Here is a 5895-nt window from a genome sequence, read left to right on the forward strand (position 1 = left end):
ATTAGACATCATTTAGTCGCCCAGAGTGAAGATTTAGTCGCATATGCGAGTGATTTACTCGCAATGTAGAGGGTTGTTTAAGTGATATTTAACATGCAACTCAAACCCACGTAATCATTAGTCCATGTTATGTGCTAAAATCAATCAACAAAAACAGAAGAAAGAAGAAAAAACGGCCAGTTCCAGGTGGTCAGATGACACACAGAGCCCGAGAGCCAATACCACTTAACCAAATTGGAATCCATTCTTCTGAAATGGGCGCTGATAACCACTTGAAAGCCGCCAGGGTTTCACATCTCCGGCTTGTGGCACCCTGTCAAAAACACAGGCTGTCTCCACTTCGTGAAAAAGACAGACGGCTGAAACACTTCACCTAGAGCTACCGGCCGAGACTAAATTAAAGCTTGCGATGGATTCCTGATGTTATTGGCTTGCTGCCAAACCGCAGGCAGGAAAACGCAAGGGGAGCGAATGTTGATAATGTTAAAATTTGGTGGGGGAAAAAACATACATACATACATTCCCTCCCTCTCGCTCTGAAAAGAGATCTGAATAAGCTCAGAGATGGTCATTTTTCCGGTATTCGTGAGAATGGATGGGGGTAAGTGGGGCAAGTCTGCAAACTCACATGGAAATTAAATTACTTTAACAGGTTCATGATTCTGATCTAATCATAAAAAGTAAAATACATAAATAAATAAAATAGATATACATATTTTTGTAGAAAAATGTAAAATTATTGTCTGAATTTTTTTTACAAAATTAAAATGATATATAATGTCTATAATGCATTCAATTACAATAAACTCTATACTATATTTTATTAGGGGTGTGAACCTACACTGGTCTCACGGTTCGGTTCGGTTACGATTATCATGTCATTGATTCGGTTCAATTCGATATCACGATGCATCGACGATGCACTGCATCCTCAATGTTCAATTTTACTTCACATGTATACAATTTTGTCAATAAATACAAGCAGTCAGCTTCAAAGACAGCAAAGACAACAGGCTTTTCAAAATGAAAACAAAAAGAAAAGTAAAACTAAACTGGCTGTTCTAAATTGTCTCAGTCTCTTCACTTGATCAGTGAAATCTGACTCCTGCTACAATGTGCCACGGCTCTGCAGAACGCGCTGTATGAAGCAGATGCTTTGGAGCAGCTTAGACCATGCACTCGCACAAATGCGACCACGTCAAATTTGAACTCGCACATTCTCAAAAATTGGTCGCAGTCTAGAGCCCTGTATATAGGCCGTTCAGATTACTTGTTAAAGTGCAACGAAATACCTTATATCAGCAGACGATATGTGTCTGTGTTTGTGGTTGGAGACTCCTTCACCGGCTACAGGCTCCTCATTTGCGCGCGCGTGTGTGTGTGTGAAATGCAGTGCTGAATAAAAAAGCGGGGCAATTTGATAATAATAGCCGAATTAATGGGCCACCTAATAATAATAATTATTATTATTATTATTTAATACATTAATAGGAGAATGAGACTAATATCGTCTTGACTATCGACAAAGACATCTGCTATCGTCGATATCTCTGACTATCGTCGATACACGATACTATCGTCTATAGGCTCAACCCTAACGTGTATGTGCTCCACTGAACATAGGGCCTTATGCCCCCGTGTGTCAGACTATTCCTGGTGGACGTCTGCAATGTTTTGCATAAAGACAGACACCTCATGAATATACATGATGGCCTAAAACTAATGGAAGCGGTGTCTGGTGGTGAGACACTCTGTAGCACAGCCAATGTTTCTTGTCTGGTGGGCACAACTTAAGTCACCTCTTCTGTATGTGTGGAGCTCTTCTTGCAGCACTTCAGTATGATAGACCTTCGGAATGGCATTTATGTTTTTTACTTTTTTTAAATTAAGTATATGTACTGCTAGGTGTGTCGTGTCATCTAATCTCACTTTTATGGCCATATTTTGTGTGCTTTTGTGGAACAAAATATTACTTGCAAAATCAGGTGCATACAAATCGTGTATCAGATTCTATTTTAAGAACTGCTTTCAATTCTGAGGAAATCCACATCCGAGTTTCCCAAATGTGTGTTTGTCTATGCTCTCCATGATTTCATCTCTTTCCAATTGCATGTGGCACACCAGCAGCTCCTCCTAATGAAGCAGCTCATCTGTGAGCCACAGATAGCGGCTGATGAATTGCTCTTAGCTTTGCTGCATGCCATCTGTGCTAAATGCTCCATTCAGAAGCGTTATCGGCTGGATAATAGTCATTTCTTACATATATCTGTCATGCTAAACAATCCATTTTGCAATATTTTAGTGTTTCTGTATTTAAACCGGCATTACTGTGCATGACGTCACACAGGAGCAGGCAAGGCAAGTTATTTTTGTTTGAGATGAAGAAATGTTGTTCATGGCTTGCAGACTACTTCATAAAACTGATGTTATTCATATGGTTTCAGGCTTTTTGCACCACAACGACTTTTAAGTCTTCACTAAAGCTTGACTGACTTTATTTTGGCATTATTGTTATTAAAATAAAGTCAGTAAAAGGATCCGAACTTCCCATCACTAGTGCCTTGAGTGGAATTTTACAGATTAAGGGGCGGTAATATTATAAAGAGATACCTTTGCCACGTCACCAAGGGAGCGAAATCAGACGCGCTCGTTTTCTCAGATGCTTGCAGAAAAAGGCTTACCTAAACAAAGTGATTGGGTTAATCTTTTTCACGTTTCCTTGGTTGGTAGATGCACCGGGGACCTGATTATAGCACTTCAAACCTGGAAAAGTCAGATTTTCATGATATGTCACCTTTAAGGTTTTATTCATGTTTTTGCTGTATTTTTTATCAAATAAATGTAGTCTTGGTTAGCATAAGAGACTTCTTTCAAAAACATTAAAAAATCCTACTGACCCCAAACTTTTGAACAGTAATGTGTATTTAAAAATTGTAGCAGGGTCTCATATTTCTGGTGAAATGACTGTTATTATTAAAGGTAGGGAGAGGCTAGCAATAGCAAGCTAACTTTGAAAGCATAAGATCCCACCCTTCCTGCAAATCAGTCTCCAAAGCCACGCCTCCTCCAAAACACATGAACACGCACAGGCAGCCCAGAGGCTAATCAGCGACACAGTGGGAGACGTAATGGGAGGAGGACTGAATGCAATGCTGTCAGATTACTGCATGTCCCATTCATGGGTGAGAAATTATTACAGTACAAAGCGTATTATATTACAATAATAATGCCTTCCATTCTCGCTCGGTCTGCAGTAGCGTAATGGAAAGCGCTGATGACGAATCATGTCTGCGCGAACAGGGTGTGCGGAAGTATGCAAATACATACTTTGATTGGTAAGACAGCCAATCGTAGTCCTCGGGCCGAGGAATATGATTGGATGAACATTTTATGGTCCTACGTCTTCCACAGATGATATAAATACATATAAATATATTTAGACCACTTAACTTAGTGATTGCTGTCGGTATGTGAAGAGACTTTCAACCAGCATAACAACAAATGTTTTTGAACCAAATCACCTGCGCTTCCTTTAAGTGTGTCATCACTATTGCAATAGGGAAGTTACACTCATGAAAGTAGGTTTTTATAAAGTTATACCCTGATGTCTTTATACAAATCCAGACCTGTCACATGACACACAGAAACTATGGAGTACTTTTTTTCTACTCCTACTGCTTGGCAGTAAACAGCATGCATGAATGTCATTTATTTTCTGTCCATGTCTCTGATCAACAATAAATGCAGGAGGAAAGATTTATTTCTGTTCCACTTATTGGACCCGCTTGTTATTCCACCTTCACTTGAGCAGCTTTTCATACTCACTTTTCGAGTAATTAAGTGATTATGACACCTCTCTCTGTTCTAATCTTCTCTCTCTCGTTTTCTTTATCTCGGTAATCAGTAGACCTATCATAAACGACTACCCATCTGTCCTCTGTGACAAATTTTCGCTTAAATCATTGAATCCGTTCCCTGTGCTCTTGCCTCATTTTGTTTATCACTGTAATTCAATAATTGGAATGTACCTCTGTCTCTCTCTCCTTCTGTTCTCTGTTTGTCTGTGTAATTATGTGATCTCTCAGTCTGTGTCTGTGTAATTAAAGGACTGCATGTGGAAACTCTCAGTGTGTCTTGAGTGTGTGTGTCTTAATGGGCAGGTTGCTATATGACACTAAGGTCCTGTCTGCATCTTTCTAATTATATGATGCCAATTAGGCCTCCTTTTTTATCTTGTTACTTTGTGCTTTCTAGCTCCTCATGTTCTCCTGTGTCTCTTTGCAGTCTTTCATTCTCTCTCTCGCCCATTTGTTGTAATGGATGCACTGGTCTGTGGTTCTCCTTCATTTCTTAGCCTAACTGCATTAATTCACTCTCTCCCTCCCACTCTCTCTCTCTCTGTCTCTCAGTATTGGTCATAATGAGGTGATCGGGATGTGCCGTATGGGCAGTGATGCTGATGGACCGGGAAGGGAGCACTGGACAGCCATGCTGGCGAATCCCCGCAAGCCTATTGAACACTGGCACCAGCTGGTGGAGGTAGACAGCGTGACCGCATGGCGTGTGTGTGTGTGTGTGTGTGTGTGTGTGAGCGAGCATGTGAAAATCAATCAATGTGTGCAGTGTGTTATTGTGTATAGGCAGTGTTCTCTATACAAGCCAAGTCCTTGTTAAAATGCCTTTAACCTTCACACCTGATACCTGTTCGTCAGTAAACACCATTCAAGGTTCACTTGTCTTAAAAAAGACTATGGTTGTCAAAAGTATTTATTTAGGTTTTTATTTGCCCACACACCCTGTAAAGTGTGCTTGCACCTCACGGTCAAATGCAGTTTTAGTTAAAATCCCCATCTGGGTGAGATATTAATGTAGTTATTGTCTCTATTATTATTATTTTAATGTAGAAAAAGGGATGTGTGCATTAGACCTTGTAGTGTGAATACAGTCTAATACAGTTGCTGTGGTCTATTATGTTGACAGCATTAATCAGAAAACATTGACACGAAAAAGAGCAGACCACTTACTCGCTGACTGAATAATTCACATCAATGCTTCATTAATTGAAAAATACTTAAAACTACATTCTTTTGTTTTCATTTAATTTGTTAATACAGTATTGAAATAATTCAATAAAACTTTGAATATTGCTGTGGTATTGAAATTGTGAAACCAGATTTTCACTGGTATTGGTATCAGCTACTAAAATTTTGTTTAAAAAAAGACTAAAAGAAAATCTAGAAAGAAAGAAAACCTAAATCGAAAAAAAAAGAAAACCTTTCTGTTAACTCTTTCCTTGAAGCCTGTATATATAATGCATTAAAATAAAGGTATTCGTAATGCACGATAATACATTTATAATGTCCTATAATAGACCTTATAATCTTAATTAGTATAACACTTATCTTTCTTGTGGTTATATAAAATAAGAGTTTTATGTAAGGGCTAATGTATTACACATTAAATCTCAACAGCAGGATCAGGACCTCTGAAGCGGTTATTTTGCGACTGATTGCACATAATCTCTCCTATTACATGGCTACTTACCTAATAAATAAATAAATGAACATGAAATTTTGAGTCGATTTTGTTTTGTTTTTTTGTATGTGAGAAGGAGATATAGCCATATTTACTAATAGCTTGCACCAGCACAAACCCTTTTTTTGCCTTGAAAAACTACTGTCAGGGTTTACTAGAGGTACGCAGTGAAACATTAGCAACGCAAATGCGTGGACATTTTTGTAGCTAACCTTATTACATAACCTTTTGTAGTTTCCCTTTCAAACGCAAAATTTACGGGAGAAGACTATTTAAATAAATCATGCAAGGTGATTTACTAAGGTTTATGATAGTCAGTTTATTGGTATTTGCACCATTATTTAACCCCCCCCCCCCCCC

General features: G+C 38.7%; 1 long non-coding RNA gene across 1 annotated transcript in view; it reads left to right on the top strand.

Annotated features, from left to right (window-relative positions):
• Positions 1-4402: 4402 nt before the first annotated feature.
• LOC107667846 (uncharacterized) overlaps positions 4403-5895 on the top strand; it is a 3324-nt gene continuing 1831 nt past the window's right edge. Inside the window, exon 1 of the long non-coding RNA XR_001631824.1 lies at positions 4403-4539. This is a non-coding gene — a long non-coding RNA (uncharacterized LOC107667846). The remainder of the gene's footprint in view (positions 4540-5895) is intronic.

Source organism: Sinocyclocheilus anshuiensis, unplaced genomic scaffold, assembly GCF_001515605.1.
Source record: "Sinocyclocheilus anshuiensis isolate Anshui unplaced genomic scaffold, SAMN03320099.WGS_v1.1 scaffold2669, whole genome shotgun sequence".
In the NCBI taxonomy this organism is placed as follows: Eukaryota; Metazoa; Chordata; class Actinopteri; order Cypriniformes; family Cyprinidae; genus Sinocyclocheilus; species Sinocyclocheilus anshuiensis.